Here is a 26,097-nt window from a genome sequence, read left to right as displayed (position 1 = left end):
CAACCCACGCGGTGAGTGAAGAAAGCGTCTGGTGCGGACTAGGAGAGTCCAGGGTGCCCCTCTTTTGGAAGGGAGCAAGGGCCAGTCTGGAGCAACCAGACCAGCAGCAAAGATTCAAAGGTTCGTTGTCTAGGAGACCACTAGCCAGCCGGCAAGTGACCAGACAACGCGTCGAGCAGCAAACAAGCAGAAGGGCCCCACGCAGATCTCGCGGATGCTGGAGGGCTGATCTTCGGTGCAGGGGCTGCTCGGGGCTGGGGCTTCTCAGTCCCCAAAGCACTTGGTCGAGTTTACCTCGGGAGTCGTGCTGGAAGCGAAGTGCAGTTTCTTCCAAGATGGCCGGTCCCACGTGTCTCGTCGCACCCACGGGTCTCACCTTTGCTGCAGATGTGAGTTGAGGTCGGAGAGGTCTGGGAATCCGGGTCTCGTCGGGCTCTGAAGTCTGGATCCTCGCGGGAAGACAACAAAGGGAAGCCGCTGGACGCTTGATGGTACCTGCTTGTGCAGGGTGGACACTCCTTGCCCACAAGGGAGATTTCTTCAGTCTTCTGTGGAGCAGAACGTCGAAGTCCAGAGTTTCTTCTTGTAGAGTAGTTCAGGATTAATCTAATTTGGAATGGGACCAGCTCCTACCTTTATCCTGCTAAAGGGGGCTGCACTACTGACTAGGTCCCTCCCCTGGGTGGGAACAGGAAGGGGGGTGGCTACAGCCCCTATCCTTTGTCCGGTTTCCCGCCAGAGCTGGGGCAGGGATGCCCCAGCAACTGGTTGGAACCGGTGTATGCACAGGACACCTTGTGTGCCCCGGGCATGTCTCATTTCTTTCAGGCCTATCCTACCCAATACACAAAATCCTGTCTGGGGTGGTGCTAGCACCTCCCAAGGCAGGAAACCCTTTGTCCAAGCCGCCCTCGCTGGAAGGACTCCTAGGAGCAGGAGGTCAGACTTGTGTCTGTGGTGGCAGCATCCATTTTGTGATGCCAAGGCTCGAGTTAACTTTAACCGGGGTTCTCAGTTACATACATGTCGTGTCCCTCTAGAAGGGTGGAATGCTACCCCCGTCGCCAGAATTAGCGAGGGGGTAGTATTCCAATTCGTATGACACCTTACTCGACATGTTTTGATAATGTTATACCAGAGTTAGCATTTAACCGCGAGGATTATAATGCACTTAAGAGTATATGGTATAGCGTTATCATGGAACAGCTATTAGGACTTGGTTCCGCAAGCTGCAAACGGGCTCAGCTCATGCCAGAGCACCATCTCACATAATTCCAAGCACTCTGCCTTCAGGATTGATAAGGCCTTCCATAGGAGTGACTGATAGGAATATATGTCTCCATTTTAGGTTTAGATATAGGTAACTATATCTATAGCAAAGGGTGATTACACCACCTTGCCCCAGCTGTCGTGCAGCCAGTTGTGTCTGTTTAGATGGCCAGCCAGGGGTGGCATAATACATGCTTCAGCCCCTGGTAGGCCCTGGGTACACCTATGCCCTGGGTACCTATGGTACACTGTACAGGGACTGATAAGGTGGCCCAGTACCAATTGGTAAATGCACCTAAGGTACATGGTTGTCAATTTAGAGAGAGAACAGCTAGGCTGTGGGTCTGATTAGCAGGCCCACAGCCAGGGAAAGTCGTAAACCAGTGAAGCAAAAAGCAAAAATCTGGGGTGACCATAGGATTGCAGACCCCACTCTCCTACAATTATGTCCATAATGTTGATAACAGAACAACTCAGCATAGTTAACAGAATTCAAAATGAAATCTTCAGATTCAAAAACAGTATAATATTGTAATTCTGAAAACATCAAATTTATAGTATCAACATCCCAATCATCCGATTGCAACAGAGGCATTAGAACATCACCCATGGAAACCTTGAATACATTGGGTATCTGAAGGGTGTCCATTGGCCCAAACATATCAAATGGTACTTTATCCAATACAATTCCATCAGTGACTTGGACCGCTGAAATGTTGGCAAGGCTATAGTCTCTTTTCATTCTATGCGAGGATGAATGTGGAGCCAACAGCCTGTCCACCAGTTCCGCAACAGAGTAATCTGGGGGGTAATGGCCATTAACCGTAAGCTGTCACAAATCCAATCAGTATGAACAGAAATACCATGGAGAACAATATCCAGATATATATCCACTGTGGAACCAGATTTTGGAGAAGTGTGGCTCAATGGTTAGAGCGGCAGACCCTGATGCAGAGGTCTGGCCTGGGACCAGGGTTCAATTCATGCCTCGGCGGGTCTTGGCGGGGTCTTGAGCTCTTAATTCCTCGGACCTGATTTCTCGCCTCGTGCTTATTCAAATCATGGGTCCCACGCTGCAACTCTGGGCAATAGCTTGATTAATCTTCACAACGGCCCCAACAAGCGCTGGGATGCCTGGTTTCACCTTGGGGATGCCCAGGAGTGGACATTTCACAAGGAAGAGCTAGGAAGGGTTCCTTAGCGGTATAAGTACAAGCGCCGGGAGACCCGGTCCGGGTAGCTGTGCGCTATCCAAGTACAAAACATTTACACTTACATTTTATATGTGCATTTCAACCAGGAGATGAAAACACAAATCGGCACTGGTGGGGATGCAAAACCGAGGACAATGAAAATCTGTGGGAAGTACATTTATCTTAATCAATATAGTAGCCTGAAAAACTCAGTTGGAATAGAGGACGCTGTAATTCCTGATAAGAACTAGAAGCTCGCACATCCGAAGGTGTCTTGAGTGGTAGATCAGATAAAACTATTTCAATCGTGGAATGTTAAGTAGATGTAACAGGTACCAGGTCAACTGAAGACTCGACGTTTCCCTCCGGTGGCCGGGAAGAAGCAGGGATGATGGTGTTTAACTGCTGCAAAACAGCATTCTATAGTGGGACACTTCTAGGCATATTATTTAGAATCGGCCATATGGTGTAACTTGATATGTTCAATGGAAACAAAATTATTGTCTTTGAATCCTGAAAGTGGAGGTAGAATCACAGGTCCGGTACTCAAAAGACCAAGCACTGGAACAGGAGCACAGTAAGATGGACCAAATTCTTTCTTGATTGCCACCTTTTCATGAACCAGATCACTAACTTTAGGAAGCCAGCCAGAGACAGGAAGCAGAACAGCTGCATCCAATGAGCGCGTCAAAGGCAAATGTGCATTTGCCAGAGAGTCACAACATTTTAGTAAATTCTGCTAGACAATACAGTGATTATCTTTGTCAAAGGTTGTGGCTGCCACCATAATGTTTAGACCATCAAGGTCTGGAACATACATCTTTATGCCAAAGAGCATTTCATATGGGCTACAACTAGCCAGAAATCTTTAGGGAAGTTGTTAAGTGCACGTTGACCCCCATAAAGATGAGTCAACCAGCCACGTCCCGTACCTAATACCTTTGCCATTAAAGACTGCTTTAAGTCACAGTTCATCGGCTCCACAACAGAATTGCCCTCATGCCTATATGGAGATGAAAGATGCACCTGCACCCCCATGGATGTCATCGAGTAGCATGCATTATCAGAAACAAGGGGACCACAATGGTCAAGATAAACACAGCCAAATGATTTGAAATTTAGAGCTGTGTCTCAGGTGGATGGGACACAGTAGAAGACTTAATCTGTTGACAAATGTCACAACATAAGACATAACGGTGAGTTTGCTGATACAAACCATGCCACCAATAACGTCGCTGTAAAAGTGAAACAGTGGCATGCAAGGAGGGTACCAAATTGCGAGGGTCCCACATGCAGTTTCCAGAAAGCTAGATCTTGGTCCAGAAAGAGTGATTTTTAGGTCTCAGCTAGACAAAGCTTGTGCTACCTCTTCGAGAAATGATGCATATACTTTTTAGGCTTCAGCCCGCCCATAGGCTTCCCATTTGCTGGCTCCATCATGGCTCTCCGTCTCGTCTTTCTCCCAATTTGTCTATGGCATGCATGCGTCATGCCTTTTCCTGTATTTAGTTCTCCCCGACAGCATGGGGCAATCACTATATCAATCCATTGGTTTCATTTTAGCCTCGTTTTTAGGAACAACTTTTTCACTTTGTTGAACTGCAGTTCACACAATCGGTCCTGTTTTCACTTTGACTGTCTGTTCTTTAGCTTTATTCGATTTTTTGTTTAAAATCATAAAAGCATACATTTAAAAACACTCATGACAAGAATTACATACAAATACACAAAATAGAAGGAAGATAAAACATTAGTCCATGTTGCATAAATAAGTTCCTTTGTTTCATAGTAGAATTCATGTTTTTCCATACCAATGGCCAATGAACATTGTGACCGGATAGTTCAAGGTGGAGAAGTCATGGCCACACAGTGTACGCGTATTTCTGCCCTTCGGGTAAACTGACTCTGCCCTTAATTTTAGTCTAGGTGTATATGCCCTGCTTGGGCAGAAGTCTTGTAGGTCCCAGATGGATATAGGGCCAACACCTTCACGGGGGTACAAAGTTCGCAGGTAAGGAACGACTGAGCTGCTTTTAAATTTTATTAGAACGAGGTCCCCGTCAATATCTTTCTGTAGGGGGCTTGCCAGCCCACCCTTCTAACTGACTTGGTAGTACCATCTAGACCAAGGGGCAAAGGCCTGTTTTTAGTTAGCCAATATATGACTTTGTTAAGTAAGTCTTGTTCCCGCTCAGTTTTTCCATGTTTGATTTCGGGAACTCCTGCAAGAACACACACAAAGGGTGCAGCCTCCGGGGGTAGCTGTATGTGAGTAGTATTCTTATTAGGCTCTACTTTTGAAACAGTATATTGTAAAGGACCCGGTTTGTGATTAGCTTTAGGTACATCGGGGAGTGAAGGGATAGGGACTAAGGGACAAGTTTGAATGTTACTTTTGGTACCAAGTGAGCTCGGACAAATTGATGTTAAAGAAATTTCAGTGCGGGTTTGGCTGGCCTTTAAACATTTCTCTATTCCCAACAGCCTATCCTCTAGGGTGGTAATTTTAACAATCAGTGGAGAGATGAGTGAGCCGACCATTTGTTCAATCTGAGCCAGAAGGTTCGAATTGAGGGAGGTTATCCATTGGTCTATTTTTTCTTCCGATTTTTGGAGGGGGTTAGTTGCAGTCAGTGGGGAGCTAAAACATAATTTTTGCTGTTTTGATTTATTCCCTATGTGCTTATCCCCATCCCACTTCCTTTTACTAGACAAGGACTGCGAAGAGACTGTGTTTGGTGTATTAACATTTTTGGGTTGGGCCCGGGGGCTGGCGATTGGGGTAGACATACTGGTTTGTTCAACGAGGCAAGGGGAGGAACGTTTAATTTCATTTCTGGGTTCCACGGTGGCATACCTTGTTTTGCAGAGGGAATTTAGTTCATCCAGGAGCGAGAGGTGTTGCGTTATGCCATTGGTTGGGTCAAGCGATTGGTTAATAGATGTACTAGTCTTGGCAGGTTCAATCAAATTGACGGTGGACGGAGATGGCCTGCTTGGAACTTGTGTCCCTGGATGCAAGCCTCTATGGCTGATAGATCTATTGGTCACCCCCTTGTGTGTCATGATGGGGTGTGCGATTGTTAGGCTATCACAAGGTTATGACAAGGTCTCAAGAAAGTCTGAGGATATTAGAATGTTCTCAGCTAAAGTTCAGTTTGTAATCCCTTGCCAAAATGCCAAAAGGACATACAGTTATTACCTTAGCAGTGAAATGGAGTCAGGGGGAGTGGCCCCGTCCCGTTCTCCTCGTGCCTCTGAGGGCCACAGAGGGCCCGCCCTTTGCCCGGGCTTAGCCCGCGCTCGAGCCCACTACGCGAGGGCTGTCCTTCTTTTTCTATCCCCTCCGGGGGCGGAAGTAGCAGCAGAGGAGTCTGGGGGATGTAGTTTCCCCAACACCACGGCAGCCACTATCCTGTAGTTCTGCGGCGGCGGGGGAGAAGCATCAAGGATTCCCAAATGTCCTGTGGGCAGCAGTGAGCAGGTAGGGGTGATTCTCCCCCCAAAACGAGTCTTCTACCCCCCACAACGAGTGTTCAAAGGAGCGAACTCACTCCACTCCACTCTGACTCTAAACATTTATCTTAAATAAATTATTCTTGGTGTACATACTCAGTTCTCCTGTGACCCATGCCTCTCTTCTATTGTTTGTTTGTCTTCTTCCTTGTTACTGGCTTACTGTAACTGAACACTAAACAATTGTTTATTATTTGTCACTGCTTTTCATTATTTATTTTTCTTTCTTATTATTCCTAGGTTTCTCTCACCTAATGTTCAGAAGACTCAGCTTTTACTTCAACTCCTACTCTGGTAAGTATTAACCTTTAACACCTATGTACATGTATGCTCTGATGTGTGCTTCTACTGAACTCCCGAAATACTAAGGAACACACTAGCCGAACCTCCTGGTATCTCTGCTCTGAATTTTCTCAGGAAATATTTACATCTGCTACTGTTGTCTTGAATACCATTCACTATAGCAATGTGCAATGACTGAAAACTGGCAGGATCCTCAGTTACCTTCAAATACCGCCCCAAACGATACTGCAAAAATCTTACTGACTGCTGGAATGAACTTTGGTGTTCACGCTCAACTCCGGCACTAATCACGCAATGAAACGCATCGAAAAAACAATTGCGCAACAAAAGTATCTTCCTCTTTAACTTTCACGGCGCAACCCTGAAGCACGTCCTATCTTCGTCGAGCGGGGGATGGGGGGAGAGACAACAGGGAGAGACAAAATGAAATCTGTCTAAAGGCCGACTGGGTAGGTGACGACCAAGGAGGGAGTCCACGGCCCATCTCCCCTATAGCTAAACCAGGTAGCTCCATCGGGCATTCGACAAAAAAGTTCAGTCTCAATACATTGAGAGAGGAGAGAAGGAGAGACAAAAATAGAGGGAGGATGTGGGACGAGACGACAGGAGAGACGAAAAGGAAGTCTGGCTGAAGACCGACTGGGTAGGTGACGTCCAAGGAGGGAATCCCCGACATGTCTCCACTATAGCTAAACCAGGTAGCTCCATCGGGCATCAGACAAAATAGCTAGATCTCAAATGACGAGGGGAAATTCACAGATAGACAGGGTGGGGACTAAGGGCCAGGGCAGGTGAAGGCAGAGTTCAGCAGGAGGAAAGTGGAGATGAGTTGAGCGAGGAGGGGTAGGGGGAAGGTATTTCGGGAAGAAGTTCCCATGGATCTGGTGGGCTAGAGTTGCCAGCTTAGCCAATGTGCGGGTATTCGGCTGGTTCTCCGGAGCAGTCTCGGGTATAGTCGGGTTCTGCGTGATTTTTGATTTCCCCTTTGTTCTTGCCTTCAACGATGCCTTGAGGCTAATTATTCTTACTGAAAAGCCTTTTCTCCTGGGGAGCTGACTGATCCTGAAAGTCAGAACAGCCTTGGGTATCAGTTTGCGCTTTACAAGTGATTTCAACATTAACATTAACATTAAGTTGATTCTGACCATGATACAATTTTGCACAATATCAAGTACAGAAGATACAATATTAGCGAAAGTATAAATACGAGGTGACAATGTATTAATGTTGTCCACCACAGCAATATCTAAATTATCCTGGTCAATTTGACGTAAACGTACTGCAGGCGCCAGTTGCAACAATTTTCAAAGTTCATTGTAAGCAGCATAAACAAATCATTTAGAACTTGGTGATTTTGGACCCAAAAGGAAATAAGATAGATCCAATTCTTCGCACTTGAGAGAAACATGTTGTTTCACTGTAGATAAAGTGTAATGTTTTAATCTCCGTTGATACAATTTACCCACAGAATATGCTGTTACAGTGTTAGAGTGTATGGCTTGTGAATATTGGTGACCAGGTCTATTTAATTTGAATTCAGATGTTGTGTTTAAAAAACAAGAGCGACAAACATTTGTGTCTATTGGCCATAATAACCACTCACCCAGAGCATGATTGTATAATACCATTTAATTGGTTCTTCAGTATAATTTGTGTAAGAATGCCAATCAGGAAGGGGGCTAGTGATGGAACATTGGGATTCATTTTTGCCAATCCCAGAAAAGTTGTTTGCTGGACAGTGTCGTTCAGAAAAATAATTTGTCTGGGAATCAGACATGCATGAAAATGAGATTCTGTACCTTGGACTTGCCAGGACTTAGTGCCCCAAATAGATTTCAAGTCAATATAATCCTTCCAATTATCGTAGACTTTCAGGACTAGGTTGCCAAGGCAGTATATAGTAACTTAGTTTAAGAAAGCATATATTTTTTTTAAGTAGCGAGAACCAATTTAAAATAGGATGATTTTGGGTCTGAAGCGTCATAACTTGTGAAATATGTATATTTTATCTTGTGTGTTTTGGAGTTATCCTGAGGCAGAATTGGACAATGTTCCCATTGAGTATTGTTATAATGGGGAAGCTGTCCATTAGCTCTATGCAGAAAATTATTGTGAGAAGTTGGCCTGATATATGATGCTCACTAGTTCTAGTGATCACCTTGTATCAGTCCAAACAACCCTTATGGTGATTGGTTGTAAGTCAACCTTATAGACCAGCTATCCTAATGGTAGCATGGACAAAGCAGTCTTAGGCTAAACTCTTTTGGCATGTGAAGCCAGCTGTTTTACCACAATATAACCCCTTGAATACCAGATGAAAGGACACCACACAGGTTGTTATGAAAATAAACAGTATATTTATTAATAACAAACATCTCTGAACTCTTTATGAGGTCAGAGGGCTAAGAACATGACAATCGCTTCTGAAAAATACGTTAAGTTGCACAAAATTACAATGGTGCCCTAGGGGCACGACAAACCATATACTAAGTAAGTGGAATGTGAAAGTCAATGGAAGGAATGGAGCTGTCCCGAGGCTGTAAGATCGATGGGACCACCCTACCCTAACTCTAGGTAAGTAATAGGAGGCCCACGCAACGCGTGTGCAGAGTGTGAACTCACACGTGAGATGCGTAACAACGTCTATGGACAGTACAGTTCAGGTTAAAGGTGAGTATGGACAATCCTGACTAGGTAGGACTAAAACGACTGTGGAACTGGACACTAGGACAGTTAAACTACCCTTGAGCACCGAAATGCTCTCGTTACCTCACCCACGGGCCGCGGGTGCATAGGTGCCAAAGTTTGTCGGGTTCTCGCGTTGAAGTCAATGGAGCCTGAAAGAAAAGATGCTGCAGGCGACCAGGAGGAAGATGTCCGATGCAATCCAAGGGTGGATTGGTGAAGAAGAAGACCTGAAAGCAGAGGGGACAATGTTCACAGTCACTAGCCAGTGACTGGAGTGGAACCAGGAAGGAACCAGATGTCGTCGTCGCGATCAGGTGAAGAGTGGACGCATGACTCTGCAGCCACGTGGACCAGGAGGTGTCTTCGACGACCACGATGGAGGCACGAGCTGTCCCACGCAGGCTCTCCCTGTCAGCGGTGTTGGATCCGGAATCGGTGTCAACAGGCCTTGGCAAAGGCAACCCACGCGGTGAATGAAGAAAGCGTCTGGTGCGGACTAGGAGAGTCCGGGGTGCCCCTCTTTTGGAAGGGAGCAAGGGCCAGTCTGGAGCAACCAGACCAGCAGCAAAGATTCAAAGGTTCGTCGTCTAGGAGACCACTAGCCAGCCGGCAAGTGACCAGACAACGCGTCGAGCAGCAAACAAGCAGAAGGGCCCCACGCAGATCTCGTGGATGCTGGAGGGCTGATCTTCGGTGCAGGGGCTGCTCGGGCTGGGGCTTCTCAGTCCCCAAAGCACTTGGTCGAGTTTACCTCGGGAGTCGTGCTGGAAGCGAAGTGCAGTTTCTTCCAAGATGGCCGGTCCCACGTGTCTCGTCGCAACCACGGGTCTCAGCTTTGCTGCAGATGTGAGTTGAGGTCGGAGAGGTCTGAGAATCCGGGTCTCGTCGGGCTCTGAAGTCTGGATCCTCGAGGGAAGACGACAAAGGGAAGCCGCTGGACGCTTGATGGTGCCTGCTTGTGCAGGGTGGACACTCCTTGCCCACAAGGGAGATTTCTTCAGTCTTCAGTGGAGCAGAACGTCGAAGTCCAGAGTTTCTTCTTGTAGAGTAGTTCAGGATTAATCTAATTTGGAATGGGACCAGCTCCTGCCTTTATCCTGCTAAAGGGGACTGCACTACTGACTAGGTCCCTCCCCTGGGTGGGACCAGGAAGGGGGGTGGCTACAGCCCCTATCCTTTGTCCGGTTTCCCGCCAGAGCTGGAGCAGGGATGCCCCAGCAACTGGTTGGAACCGGTGTATGCACAGGACACCTTGTGTGCCCCGGGCATGTCTCATTCCTTTCAGGCCTATCCTACCCAATACACAAAATCCTGTCTGGGGTGGTGCTAGCACCTCCCAAGGCAGGAAACCCTTTGTCCAAGCCGCCCTCGCTGGAAGGACTCCCAGCAGCAGGAGGTCAGACTTGTGTCTGTAGTGGCAGCATCCATTTTGTGATGCCAAGGCTCGAGTTAACTTTAACCGGGGTTCTCAGTTACATACATGTCGTGTCCCTCTAGAAGGGTGGAATGCTACCCCCGTCGCCAGAATTGGCGAGGGGGTAGTATTCCAATTCGTATGACACCTTACTCGACATGTTTTGATAATATTATACCAGAGTTAGCATTTAACCGCGAGGATTATAATGCACTTAAGAGTATATGGTATAGCGTTATCATGGAACAGCTATTAGGACTTCGTTCCGCAAGCTGCAAACGGGCTCAGCTCATGCCAGAGCACCATCTCTCATAATTCCAAGAACTCTGCCTTCAGGATTGATAAGGCCTTCAATAGGAGTGACTGATAGGAATATATGTGTCCATTTTAGGTTTAGATATAGGTAACTATATCTATAGCAAAGGGTGATTACACCACCTTGCCCCAGCTGTCGTGCAGCCAGTTGTGTCTGTTTAGATGGCCAGCCAGGGGTGGCATAATACATGCTTCAGCCCCTGGTAGGCCCTGGGTACACCTATGCCCTGGGTACCCATGGTACACTGTACAGGGACTGATAAGGTGGCCCAGTACCAATTGGTAAATGCACCTAAGGTACATGGTTGTCAATTTAGAGAGAGAACAGCTAGGCTGTGGGTCTGATTAGCAGGCCCACAGCCAGGGAAATTCGTAAACCAGTGAAGCAAAAAGCAAAAATCTGGGGTGACCATAGGATTGCAGACCCCACTCTCCTACATAACCCTCCCCCCAAAACGTAGGGACATTAAACTAACCTTGACCAGGTGAGTCTTCCTGTTCTAAGTGGAAATACCTGGAGAGACCATCTGCAGTGTCATGGTCAGTCCCTGGTCTGTGCTCCACTGTAAAGTCCATCCCCTGTAGGGAAATGGACCACCTAAGAAGTTTGGGGTTTTCACCCTTCATCTGATTTAGCCATAAGAGGGGCTTATGGTCGGTCTGAATCTTGAAGTGAGTTCCAAACAAGTAGGGCCTCAACTTCTTCAGGGCCCAAACCACAGCAAAGGCCTCCCTCTCTATAGCTGACCAACGTTCTCTCTAGGGGTCAGCCTTCTGCTTATAAAAGCAATGGGCTGGTCATGACCATCAATATTCAGTTGAGATAGAACAGCTCCCACACCCAACTCAGATGCATCTGTTTGGACAATAAAGGTTTTGGAGTAGTCAGGACTCTTGAGAATAGGTGCAGTACACATGGCCTGCTTTAGGTCATCAAATACCTTCTGACAGCTAGCTGTCCACTGAACTTTCTTTGGCATTTTCTTGCTTGTCGGGTCATTAAGTGGTGTCACAATGGACCCATAATTCTTGACAAACTTCCTATAGTAACCAGACAGGCCCAAGAAAGCTCTGACCTGTGTCTGGGTGGTTGGAGGAGCCCAGTCCTTTATGGCCTGTATCTTGCTCTCCAAGGGTTGAACCTGGCCTCCACCCACAAGGTGGCCCAGGTACACAACCTGACTCTGCCCTATCTGGCACTTAGTAGCCTTGATAGTGACCTCCAAAACTTTCCTCAGGTGGATCAGGTGATCCTCCCAGGTGGAGCTAAAGACAGCAATATCATCTAGATATGCTGCACAAAAGTCATCCAACCCAGTAAGAACTTGCTTCACCAACCTTTGAAAAGTGGCAGGTGCATTTTTCAAACCAAAGGGCATCACCACAAATTGGTAATGACCTCCTGGGGTAGAAAATGCTGTCTTGGCCTTGGCATCCTCAGCTAACCTGATCTGCCAATAGCCAGCTGTTAGGTCAAATGTACTTAAGAAAGTTGCAGAAGCCAACTTGTCTATCAGTTCATCTGCCCTAGGTATTGGATGGGCATCTGTCTTGGTGACAGCATTGAGACCCCTGTAGTCTACACAAAACCTCATCTCTCTCTTACCATCCTGGGTGTGAGGCTTTGGTACTAGAACTACAGGACTAGCCCAAGGGCTCTCTGAGGGTTCAATGACTCCCAATTCCAACATCTTTTGTACTTCTTTCTTTATGCAGTCCCTGACGTGGTCAGGTTGCCTGTAGATTTTACTCTTTATAGGCAGACTTTCTCCAGTGTCCACTTCGTGGGCGCACCAGTTTGTCTGACTGGGGGTCAGAGAAAACATTTGTCTAAAGGATTGAAGGACCTGCTTACAATCCTTTTGTTGATGCTCAGAGAGGCTGTCAGAAAAGACTACAGCATCTACTGACCCATCATCAGGGTTCTGAGTGAGCAGGTCTGGGAGAGGGTCACTCTCTTCCTCCTGCCCCTCATCTGTGGCCATGAGCAAGCCCATATCCTCCCTGTCAACAAATCCTTTGAGCCTATTCAATGAAGTACTCTGTGAGGGTTCCTGGGAGTTCCCATGTCCACCAAGTAGGTGACTTCTCCCTTTTGCTCAATGATGGTATGGGGTCCAGACCATTTGTCCTGGAGAGCTGCTGGGGCCACTGGCTCCAACACCCACACCTTCTGTCCTGCATGATAAATAGCTAGGACATCCTTTTGGTCATGCCAAGCTTTTTGAAGTTCTTGGCTGGCCTCAAGGTTTTTGGATGCCTTCTCCATATACTCTGCCATCCTGGAGCGGAGACCAAGTACATAGTCCGCTATGTCAAGTTTAGGCTTTTTGAGAGGTAACTCCCATCCTTCCTTCACCAGACATAGGGGTCCTCTTACAGGATGCCCAAACAGAAGCTCAAAAGGGCTGTACCCAACCCCCTTCTGTGGGACCTCTCTGTAAGCAAACAGGAGGCAGGGTAAAAGGATGTCCCATCTTCGCCTAAGCTTTTCAGGTAACCCTTTTATCATCCCTTTGAGGGTCTTGTTGAATCTCTCAACAAGCCCATTGCACTGTGGATGATAGGGTGTGGTAAATTTGTAATTTACACCACACTCCTTCCACATTGCAGTCAAGTATCCTGACATGAAGTTTGCATCTCTGTCAGAGACAACCTCCTTAGGAAACCACACTCTGGAGAAAACTCGAAGCAGGGCCCTAGCCACAACAGGAGCTGTAGTGGTCCTAAGGGGAATAGCTTCTGGATACCTGGTGGCATGATCCACTACCACCAGTATAAATCTGTGTCCAGATGCTGTTGGGGGGTCCATTGGTCCAACAATGTCAATCCCCACTCTTTCAAAGGGAACCCCCACCACAGGTAATGGTATAAGGGGGGCCTTTGTGGTGCCACCTGATTTGCCACTGGCTTGGCAGGTGACACATGAGCGACAAAACTCTTTAGTGTCCTCAGACATATGAGGCCAGTGAAAGTGTGGGGCAAGCCTGTCCCAAATCTTGTTCTGGCCTAAGTGACCTGCAAGGGGAATCTCATGGGCTAAGGTGAGAAGGAAACCTCTAAGAGACAAGGGGATGACCAGCCTCCTGGTAGCACCAGGCTTGGGGTCTCTTGCCTAGGACTATAGGAGTCCATCATCCCAATATACCTTATGGGCACCTGTAGCATTCCCTGCAGCCTCAGTAGAAGCCTGCTGTCTGAGGGGTTCAAGGGAGGAACAGTCTAACTGGGCCTGCCTCAAGTCTGCCCTGGAAGGTCCCCCTGTCCCAAGAAACTCAACCTGTTCAGGTTCAAGCTCTTCTAGGACAGTTCCTTCTGGGGTCTTGGGGTCAGCCTCCTGAGAGGGCTGATCCTCAACCTGAGGCAGGGGGGAAGGCTCAGCCTTACCCCTACTGCTCCTTCTCTTGGATAGTGTCTGGTCCATTCTTCCAGGATCCAGCACTTGTTCAGCTGGGCATTTCTTGGCCTGTGACCTGGTCACAGCAAGGACATGTGAGGAGAGACCTAGCATTTCTACATGAGTCCTGTACTCCACATCTGACCACAGTGAGGATTCCGAATCATTGCCCAAAAGACAATCTACTGGGAGGTCTGAACTAACTACAACCCTTTTGAGGACAGTTACCCCTTCCCAGGAGAAATTAACAACTGCCATACTGTGATTGGTAGTGACATTGCTAGCATTGGTCACTAGGTAGTCTGAACCTAGAATGATCTGGTCAGGGTCCACAAATGTTGTTGTCACCATAGTGACACTGGCACATGTGTCCCTGTAGGCCTGAGCCATCTTTCCATTTATCAAAGGCGTTTGTCTGTATTTGCCCAGAGTACTAGGACTTACAGTAGAGTAGGGGTCATATCCATGTCCCCAGTACAAACAAGAACTGCCTGAGTTGGTATTCTAACTAAGTCAGAACCCACCTCAGTTCCCAGGGTTAACCCAACCATAGCCTTGGGAGGTACACTACCACTACTAACTGTACTAGGGGGTGCAGGTGTCTTAGGGACAGTAGTGGTAGGAGTTTGGCCTTTCTTGGTGCACTCACTAAACCAGTGAGTCTTACTTTTACAGTATTGGCACCATGGTTTCTTAGGACCATCATTCTTCTTCTTTTGGGAAGTTTGGGACCCACCCTCCTTAGGTTGTTGGGGCCCTGTTGAAGACTTCTGGTCATTTTGCTTATTCTCATTGTTACCCTTCTGGTCTGCTTTCTTCTGGCCACCACCCTGGTTCTGGTTCTGCTGCTTGACCCTTGTCCTGACCCATCTGTCTGCCTTCTTTCCCAATTCTTGGGGAGAGGTCAGATCTGAGTCAATCAAGTGCTGATGCAACAACTGGTTCTGACAATTATTTAAGATTTGCTCTCTCATAATTAGATTATACAATCCTGTGTAATCAGTAACTTTACTTCCCAGTAACCAGCCCTCCAAAGCCTTAGTGGCACAATCAACAAAGTCAGTCCAATCTTGAGCCTGAGTTTTCTGGGTGTCCCTGAACATCAACCTGTACTGTTCAGTTGTTAAGCCAAACCCATCAATCAGTGCAGTTTTCAAGACTTGGTAATAATTAGCATCCTCATCTCTAACAGTGAGGAGCTTGTCTCTACCTTTACCTTCAAAGGAGAGCCACAATATAGCTGCCCACTGACTCTGGGGTACCTGCTGCACTTTGCAGGCTCTCTCCAAAGCAGTTATCCACTTGTGGATATCATCTCCTGTCTTATAGGAGGGCACTATTTTACTCAGGTGTCTATTATCAAAACTCCTGTCTTTATCCTTAGGGATATTGCTGCCACCAGTGGGGACTACTCCACTCAACTGTTGCTCTCTAGCAAAGGCAAGCTTCTCTTTGGCAAGGGCAAGTTCTTCCCTCTGGATCCTCAGATTAGCCTGCTTCATCCTTGCTTCATGCTCTCTCCTCTGAGGGGAAGTAATTCTCCTCTGAGCAGAGGCATGAGAGTGCACAGATCTATTGGAGTCCCTAGAATGAGATCTATCTCTCCTAGCTCCAAAGTTAGGCCTGCTCCGGGTCAGTACTGGGGGTCCCCCAGATCCTTCCCTATGTAGGTCTAAGTTGGCCCTTGTAAGTCTGCTGACTAAAGGTTGCCTATTGTCTGCCTCATCCCCAGAGATTTCCTCCTTCTCCTCCTCCTCTTCTACATTCTCTGTTTCAGGGAGGTCTGGATCACCAGGAGTACCTTCTAAGGGGGGCATGCTCCTATCTGGATTAGCGAGGTCTTTGTTAGCAGCCCTTCTTGCATCATATGTCTCTAAGAGACCTAACAGAAAAGGAGTGGTAGGGTTAGAACCCTGTTTCAATTTCCTGGAGGTACACAATTGTCTCATCTCTTGGAAACTGAGAGCTGCATATCTGGAAAGGACCTGTGGAGGGTCACTAACCACTAGGGGAGTCTCTGAAGACTCTCCATGGGTAGACATGCTTCTAGTGAGTTGTAAGTGATGCACCTACCTACACTATGGGTTTTCCTACTGATCCCTTGCTAAGAGTTGTAGTCAGGGTGTGCTAAGCCCTTTCTACTACAACAGCTGGTTCAGTAGAACTCAGAGTATTTCTAAGCTTGTTATATGTACCTAGAGTACCTTATGTGATCTTTCAAATGATATTTCAAGATTATACGTGGTAAAAACAACAGCAAGCTGCCACCAATGTGAGAAGTTGGCCTGATATATGATGCTCACTAGTTCTAGTGATCACCTTGTATCAGTCCAAACAACCCTTATGGTGATTGGTTGTAAGTTAACCTTATAGACCAGCTATCCTAATGGTAGCATGGACAAAGCAGTCTTAGGCTAAACTCTTTTGGCATGTGAAGCCAGCTGTTTTACCACAATATAACCCCTTGAATACCATATGAAAGGACACCACACAGGTTGTTATGAAAATAAACAGTATATTTATTAATAACAAACACCTCTGAACTCTTTATGAGGTCAGAGGGCTAAGCACATGACAATCGCTTCCGAAAAATACGTTAAGTTGCACAAAATTACAATGGTGCCCTAGGGGCACGACAAGCCATATACTAAGTAAGTGGAATGTGAAAGTCAATAGAAGGAATGGAGCTGTCCCGAGGCTGTAGGATCGATGGGACCACGCTACCCTAACTCTAGGTAAGTAATAGGAGGCCCACGGAACGCGTGTGCAGAGTGTGAACTCACACGCGAGATGTGTAACAACTTCTATGGACAGTACAGTTCAAGTTAAAGGTGAGTACGGACAATCCTGACTAGGTAGGACTAAAACGACTGTGGAACTGGACTCTAGGACAGTAAAACTACCCTTGAGCACCAAAATGCTCTTGTTACCTCACCCACGGGCCGCGGGTGCATAGGTGCCAAAGTGTGTCGGGTTCTCGCGTTGAAGTCAATGGAGCCTGAAAGAAAAGATGCTGCAGGCGACCAGGAGGAAGATGTCCAGTGCAATCCAAGGGTGGATTGGTGAAGAAGAAGACCTGAAAGCAGAGGGGACAATGTTCACAGTCACTAGCCAGTGACTGGAGTGGAACCAGGAAGGAACCAGATGTCGTCGTCGCCATCAGGTAAAGAGTGGACGCTTGACTCTGCAGCCACGTGGACCAGGAGGTGTCTTCGACGACCAGGATGGAGGCACGAGCTGTCCCACGCAGGCTCTCGCTGTCGGCGGTGTTGGATCCGGAATCGGCGTCAACAGGCCTTGGCAAAGGCAACCCACGCGGTGAGTGAAGAAAGCGTCTGGTGCGGACTAGGAGAGTCCAGGGTGCCCCTCTTTTGGAAGGGAGCAAGGGCCAGTCTGGAGCAACCAGACCAGCAGCAAAGATTCAAAGGTTCGTTGTCTAGGAGACCACTAGCCAGCCGGCAAGTGACCAGACAACGCGTCGAGCAGCAAACAAGCAGAAGGGCCCCACGCAGATCTCGCGGATGCTGGAGGGCTGATCTTCGGTGCAGGGGCTGCTCGGGGCTGGGGCTTCTCAGTCCCCAAAGCACTTGGTCGAGTTTACCTCGGGAGTCGTGCTGGAAGCGAAGTGCAGTTTCTTCCAAGATGGCCGGTCCCACGTGTCTCGTCGCACCCACGGGTCTCACCTTTGCTGCAGATGTGAGTTGAGGTCGGAGAGGTCTGGGAATCCGGGTCTCGTCGGGCTCTGAAGTCTGGATCCTCGCGGGAAGACGACAAAGGGAAGCCGCTGGACGCTTGATGGTACCTGCTTGTGCAGGGTGGACACTCCTTGCCCACAAGGGAGATTTCTTCAGTCTTCTGTGGAGCAGAACGTCGAAGTCCAGAGTTTCTTCTTGTAGAGTAGTTCAGGATTAATCTAATTTGGAATGGGACCAGCTCCTACCTTTATCCTGCTAAAGGGGGCTGCACTACTGACTAGGTCCCTCCCCTGGGTGGGAACAGGAAGGGGGGTGGCTACAGCCCCTATCCTTTGTCCGGTTTCCCGCCAGAGCTGGGGCAGGGATGCCCCAGCAACTGGTTGGAACCGGTGTATGCACAGGACACCTTGTGTGCCCCGGGCATGTCTCATTTCTTTCAGGCCTATCCTACCCAATACACAAAATCCTGTCTGGGGTGGTGCTAGCACCTCCCAAGGCAGGAAACCCTTTGTCCAAGCCGCCCTCGCTGGAAGGACTCCTAGGAGCAGGAGGTCAGACTTGTGTCTGTGGTGGCAGCATCCATTTTGTGATGCCAAGGCTCGAGTTAACTTTAACCGGGGTTCTCAGTTACATACATGTCGTGTCCCTCTAGAAGGGTGGAATGCTACCCCCGTCGCCAGAATTAGCGAGGGGGTAGTATTCCAATTCGTATGACACCTTACTCGACATGTTTTGATAATGTTATACCAGAGTTAGCATTTAACCGCGAGGATTATAATGCACTTAAGAGTATATGGTATAGCGTTATCATGGAACAGCTATTAGGACTTGGTTCCGCAAGCTGCAAACGGGCTCAGCTCATGCCAGAGCACCATCTCACATAATTCCAAGCACTCTGCCTTCAGGATTGATAAGGCCTTCCATAGGAGTGACTGATAGGAATATATGTCTCCATTTTAGGTTTAGATATAGGTAACTATATCTATAGCAAAGGGTGATTACACCACCTTGCCCCAGCTGTCGTGCAGCCAGTTGTGTCTGTTTAGATGGCCAGCCAGGGGTGGCATAATACATGCTTCAGCCCCTGGTAGGCCCTGGGTACACCTATGCCCTGGGTACCTATGGTACACTGTACAGGGACTGATAAGGTGGCCCAGTACCAATTGGTAAATGCACCTAAGGTACATGGTTGTCAATTTAGAGAGAGAACAGCTAGGCTGTGGGTCTGATTAGCAGGCCCACAGCCAGGGAAAGTCGTAAACCAGTGAAGCAAAAAGCAAAAATCTGGGGTGACCATAGGATTGCAGACCCCACTCTCCTACAATTATGTCCATAATGTTGATAACAGAACAACTCAGCATAGTTAACAGAATTCAAAATGAAATCTTCAGATTCAAAAACAGTATAATATTGTAATTCTGAAAACATCAAATTTATAGTATCAACATCCCAATCATCCGATTGCAACAGAGGCATTAGAACATCACCCATGGAAACCTTGAATACATTGGGTATCTGAAGGGTGTCCATTGGCCCAAACATATCAAATGGTACTTTATCCAATACAATTCCATCAGTGACTTGGACCGCTGAAATGTTGGCAAGGCTATAGTCTCTTTTCATTCTATGCGAGGATGAATGTGGAGCCAACAGCCTGTCCACCAGTTCCGCAACAGAGTAATCTGGGGGGTAATGGCCATTAACCGTAAGCTGTCACAAATCCAATCAGTATGAACAGAAATACCATGGAGAACAATATCCAGATATATATCCACTGTGGAACCAGATTTTGGAGAAGTGTGGCTCAATGGTTAGAGCGGCAGACCCTGATGCAGAGGTCTGGCCTGGGACCAGGGTTCAATTCATGCCTCGGCGGGTCTTGGCGGGGTCTTGAGCTCTTAATTCCTCGGACCTGATTTCTCGCCTCGTGCTTATTCAAATCATGGGTCCCACGCTGCAACTCTGGGCAATAGCTTGATTAATCTTCACAACGGCCCCAACAAGCGCTGGGATGCCTGGTTTCACCTTGGGGATGCCCAGGAGTGGACATTTCACAAGGAAGAGCTAGGAAGGGTTCCTTAGCGGTATAAGTACAAGCGCCGGGAGACCCGGTCCGGGTAGCTGTGCGCTATCCAAGTACAAAACATTTACACTTACATTTTATATGTGCATTTCAACCAGGAGATGAAAACACAAATCGGCACTGGTGGGGATGCAAAACCGAGGACAATGAAAATCTGTGGGAAGTACATTTATCTTAATCAATATAGTAGCCTGAAAAACTCAGTTGGAATAGAGGACGCTGTAATTCCTGATAAGAACTAGAAGCTCGCACATCCGAAGGTGTCTTGAGTGGTAGATCAGATAAAACTATTTCAATCGTGGAATGTTAAGTAGATGTAACAGGTACCAGGTCAACTGAAGACTCGACGTTTCCCTCCGGTGGCCGGGAAGAAGCAGGGATGATGGTGTTTAACTGCTGCAAAACAGCATTCTATAGTGGGACACTTCTAGGCATATTATTTAGAATCGGCCATATGGTGTAACTTGATATGTTCAATGGAAACAAAATTATTGTCTTTGAATCCTGAAAGTGGAGGTAGAATCACAGGTCCGGTACTCAAAAGACCAAGCACTGGAACAGGAGCACAGTAAGATGGACCAAATTCTTTCTTGATTGCCACCTTTTCATGAACCAGATCACTAACTTTAGGAAGCCAGCCAGAGACAGGAAGCAGAACAGCTGCATCCAATGAGCGCGTCAAAGGCAAATGTGCATTTGCCAGAGAGTCACAACATTTTAGTAAATTCTGCTAGACAATACAGTGATTATCTTTGTCAAAGGTTGTGGCTGCCACCATAATGTTTAGACCATCAAGGTCTGGAACATACATCTTTATGCCAAAGAGCATTTCATATGGGCTACAACTAGCCAGAAATCTTTAGGGAAGTTGTTAAGTGCACGTTGACCCCCATAAAGATGAGTCAACCAGCCACGTCCCGTACCTAATACCTTTGCCATTAAAGACTGCTTTAAGTCACAGTTCATCGGCTCCACAACAGAATTGCCCTCATGCCTATATGGAGATGAAAGATGCACCTGCACCCCCATGGATGTCATCGAGTAGCATGCATTATCAGAAACAAGGGGACCACAATGGTCAAGATAAACACAGCCAAATGATTTGAAATTTAGAGCTGTGTCTCAGGTGGATGGGACACAGTAGAAGACTTAATCTGTTGACAAATGTCACAACATAAGACATAACGGTGAGTTTGCTGATACAAACCATGCCACCAATAACGTCGCTGTAAAAGTGAAACAGTGGCATGCAAGGAGGGTACCAAATTGCGAGGGTCCCACATGCAGTTTCCAGAAAGCTAGATCTTGGTCCAGAAAGAGTGATTTTTAGGTCTCAGCTAGACAAAGCTTGTGCTACCTCTTCGAGAAATGATGCATATACTTTTTAGGCTTCAGCCCGCCCATAGGCTTCCCATTTGCTGGCTCCATCATGGCTCTCCGTCTCGTCTTTCTCCCAATTTGTCTATGGCATGCATGCGTCATGCCTTTTCCTGTATTTAGTTCTCCCCGACAGCATGGGGCAATCACTATATCAATCCATTGGTTTCATTTTAGCCTCGTTTTTAGGAACAACTTTTTCACTTTGTTGAACTGCAGTTCACACAATCGGTCCTGTTTTCACTCTGACTGTCTGTTCTTTAGCTTTATTCGATTTTTTGTTTAAAATCATAAAAGCATACATTTAAAAACACTCATGACAAGAATTACATACAAATACACAAAATAGAAGGAAGATAAAACATTAGTCCATGTTGCATAAATAAGTTCCTTTGTTTCATAGTAGAATTCATGTTTTTCCATACCAATGGCCAATGAACATTGTGACCGGATAGTTCAAGGTGGAGAAGTCATGGCCACACAGTGTACGCGTATTTCTGCCCTTCGGGTAAACTGACTCTGCCCTTAATTTTAGTCTAGGTGTATATGCCCTGCTTGGGCAGAAGTCTTGTAGGTCCCAGATGGATATAGGGCCAACACCTTCACGGGGGTACAAAGTTCGCAGGTAAGGAACGACTGAGCTGCTTTTAAATTTTATTAGAACGAGGTCCCCGTCAATATCTTTCTGTAGGGGGCTTGCCAGCCCACCCTTCTAACTGACTTGGTAGTACCATCTAGACCAAGGGGCAAAGGCCTGTTTTTAGTTAGCCAATATATGACTTTGTTAAGTAAGTCTTGTTCCCGCTCAGTTTTTCCATGTTTGATTTCGGGAACTCCTGCAAGAACACACACAAAGGGTGCAGCCTCCGGGGGTAGCTGTATGTGAGTAGTATTCTTATTAGGCTCTACTTTTGAAACAGTATATTGTAAAGGACCCGGTTTGTGATTAGCTTTAGGTACATCGGGGAGTGAAGGGATAGGGACTAAGGGACAAGTTTGAATGTTACTTTTGGTACCAAGTGAGCTCGGACAAATTGATGTTAAAGAAATTTCAGTGCGGGTTTGGCTGGCCTTTAAACATTTCTCTATTCCCAACAGCCTATCCTCTAGGGTGGTAATTTTAACAATCAGTGGAGAGATGAGTGAGCCGACCATTTGTTCAATCTGAGCCAGAAGGTTCGAATTGAGGGAGGTTATCCATTGGTCTATTTTTTCTTCCGATTTTTGGAGGGGGTTAGTTGCAGTCAGTGGGGAGCTAAAACATAATTTTTGCTGTTTTGATTTATTCCCTATGTGCTTAACCCCATCCCACTTCCTTTTACTAGACGAGGGCTGCGAAGAGACTGTGTTTGGTGTATTAACATTTTTGGGTTGGGCCCGGGGGCTGGCGATTGGGGTAGACATACTGGTTTGTTCAACGAGGCAAGGGGAGGAACGTTTAATTTCATTTCTGGGTTCCACGGTGGCATACCTTGTTTTGCAGAGGGAATTTAGTTCATCCAGGAGCGAGAGGTGTTGCGTTATGCCATTGGTTGGGTCAAGCGATTGGTTAATAGATGTACTAGTCTTGGCAGGTTCAATCAAATTGATGGTGGACGGAGATGGCCTGCTTGGAACTTGTGTCCCTGGATGCAAGCCTCTATGGCTGATAGATCTATTGGTCACCCCCTTGTGTGTCATGATGGGGTTTGCGATTGTTAGGCTATCACAAGGTTATGACAAGGTCTCAAGAAAGTCTGAGGATATTAGAATGTTCTCAGCTAAAGTTCAGTTTGTAATCCCTTGCCAAAATGCCAAAAGGACATACAGTTATTACCTTAGCAGTGAAATGGAGTCAGGGGGAGTGGCCCCGTCCCGTTCTCCTCGTGCCTCTGAGGGCCACAGAGGGCCCGCCCTTTGCCCGGGCTTAGCCCGCGCTCGAGCCCGCTACGCGAGGGCTGTCCTTCTTTTTCTATCCCCTCCGGGGGCGGAAGTAGCAGCAGAGGAGTCTGGGGGATGTAGTTTCCCCAACACCACGGCAGCCACTATCCTGTAGTTCTGCGGCGGCGGGGGAGAAGCATCAAGGATTCCCAAATGTCCTGTGGGCAGCAGTGAGCAGGTAGGGGTGATTCTCCCCCCAAAACGAGTCTTCTACCCCCCACAACGAGTGTTCAAAGGAGCGAACTCACTCCATTCAGTTTCTGTAAACAGGCTTGTAAATCTTGTTCTTATCTCTTCCCATTTGCTGTGCATTCAAACACTGAGATCAAATGCCAGATGCTGTATTCAGAGGGCACATGTTACGTGACCTCACCCCCTCCCTCACGCCATGTGGCTGTTGCTTGCAGATGGGCAGAACTCTGCTTAGAAATGCGATTTCCGCCTACAACAGCACAAATTTGCATTGTTCAACACTTCCGTTTTCAGAAACAACTCGTCATCTTTTCCAAGTGCAGGTGAAAATATTTTTTCACCCGTGGAAGTGGAAACTAGCCTCTCTTCCTGTCATGTGTTTCCTGCGTGGGACATTTTAGTTTTCCGTATGTCAGCCTAACTGTGCACATTATAGGCCTAGTTTTTCTTTGCACACGTTACCATATAAACATGGTTGCTTGTACTTTCACATGGAACCTGCAAATCTTTTTTCGTTCTGTTTTTTCCTGGAATTTAGTCTGCATGCAACCGACATGGCCAAACAATAATGCTCCATGTTACTCTTTCTGGCTAGGCACTAGCACCTAGATATAACACAGGAATGCAGCTGTTGTTTATGTGCACACATGTCCTATCATATAGATGAGTACATCAGCTAAAACAGACACATGGAAGGAGAGTTCTGATAGAATAGCACTGCGTGCGCTGAAATTTAAAACGTCCATCTGTGCATGCTTAGGTATGGGATGATTCATATGTTCATTTAGCCTTAGAAGCAGGGGAGGGTGTGTAAGATTACTCTGTCCTATAAAATGACAGCGCTTTTGATTGTATATCGATCATTATACATGCCAAAAATATTTTTATTATGCGTCTCATTTCTAATTGTGGTACGTATACTTCATTTCAGAGCACAATAGTTAGAATAAATGTTCTTAACCGTCTTTGTGTCTTCTGGTTATCTTATTGTTGACAATTACAAGTGAGCGAGCGAAATTGTGTTTCCTGTTACGGCGATCCCTGAGTTGGTCTAGCGTGTTGTGTTCTGGGGTGAAATTCACTTGTTTCTCTGGTAAGGTTAGGAGGGCATGTGTGGCACCCTAGTTAGTCGGACTGTGGAAAAGTAAATTTTGCCATGTTCTGTGTCCCTACGCGTCCTCCATCATATGTTATGTGTGCATGATTAATATGCATATGTATTCCCCATGTTCGATTAATGACGCAATTACAGTTGTATCCACCTCTAGTATGTCAGTTTCCAGTTCTCGTGAATACTACGAATATCAGGCCTATGTAAAGCTACGTTGCCACGTTTCTCAGTGTGCACGTTATTCCATTGTAAAGTACCCGTTTCTAGGCCTCAAAAGGGCCTGGACACCAGATTCAGCTCCTGTCTCCTGAAGCCTCGCTGAGGAGCGATACAGCCCCCACCTGTATCCTCGACCCTTCACTTACTTCCTGCCTCACAGTGCCCGGCTCAGCCTGGCTCTGCGTCTGAGTCTGCCCAGAGTATGTTATGATTCCAGTTATCAGTTCAGTCCTCCTTCTCTGCATTCCTAAGCTACTGAATCGCATCAATAGTTTCCGTCATTGTCTAGCCTTTACGTCTCCACGTTGGAGAAATACTGCATTTAGTGGTCATTTAATATTCTTCATCACGCACTACATGTAGAATAATGCATGCACCATTCTTAGAGTCTGTTAGCCTTTACCCCGATAACTTTTGGATTCTATCAACATGTTCTCTAAACATCAGATACTAGATAGTGCTTAGGTACATGTCGCCCTGACTCTCCAGACTTCAGTCTCTGCTCCTAGCACAGAGTTCGAAGCCCCCAGCTTCTCCTAGTAACACGTCATTGCCAGCTTGCGCGCACCATTAGGTCAGAGGTCCCGGCTCCTTAGGTAGCCCCCTCCATGTTTCCGCCCCATTCATGACATATTCTGTTACGTTTGCATCACATGTCTATGTATACGCCTCTGTTACACCTACTTTCACCCTTATCTTTCACGACTGCTATTGACCACACCCACTGCTCCGCCTATCGTATGTATTGTAATGCAACTGTTTTAGTATATATGATCGTGTATTGTTATTAAATGTCAGCGCGCTCATCCCAGATCCTGCCCGGCAGCTGTTGGGGCCCCCCTGTCAGGCCCTGCCATCCTACTCCTGTGCAGGTTGTCCTGTTCCAGTCCTTATGCTGTATTAAACCTGCAAAACTCCTACTACCTCGAATCTTGACTCTTATTTATTGAGCTATCTGTTATTCATTTATTCATTCAAAAATAGATCCGGTATTATTTATTTATATACCACATAATGGCGCCCGAACAGGGACTTGCCCTTTCCCCACGCGTCGGTGAAGCCACGCCGACCCCCTGACCCTCTGCAGTCGTGACGGAACTCTTCTGCGCACCGGCAGATATTTCTGCTTCAAGTATCCCTCAGGCCCACGGAGGAGACGGAGGAGGCGGTCCAGCATCCAGACGAGACGGTGGAGGAACGCGGCGAGTCCCGACCAGAGCCCAAGCCGAGAGTCCAAGGTCCGAGGTATCCGGAGGCCCACCCGTAACAGAAGTCCGAAGTTCGTCCGTCCGGCGTCGAAGCAGTCCAGTCCAGTCCGAGGCCTTCCGTTCTTGCTGCCCGGTGAGTACCGTTGCTGGGGTAGTATCTAGACAGGGTCAATCTAATTGACTCTGGTCCGTGGGTT

The 26,097-nt window shown here is 47.1% G+C and overlaps 1 long non-coding RNA gene across 1 annotated transcript in view; it reads left to right on the top strand.

The window, feature by feature from the left end:
- Positions 1-26,097, top strand: part of LOC144828667 (uncharacterized) — a 120,751-nt gene that overhangs the window by 11,186 nt on the left and 83,468 nt on the right. Inside the window, exon 2 of the long non-coding RNA XR_013610517.1 lies at positions 6,219-6,272. This is a non-coding gene — a long non-coding RNA (uncharacterized LOC144828667). The remainder of the gene's footprint in view (positions 1-6,218; positions 6,273-26,097) is intronic.

This window comes from Lissotriton helveticus, chromosome 1_1 (genome assembly GCF_964261635.1).
Source record: "Lissotriton helveticus chromosome 1_1, aLisHel1.1, whole genome shotgun sequence".
In the NCBI taxonomy this organism is placed as follows: Eukaryota; Metazoa; Chordata; class Amphibia; order Caudata; family Salamandridae; genus Lissotriton; species Lissotriton helveticus.
This window is presented reverse-complemented; position numbering and strand designations above follow the sequence as displayed.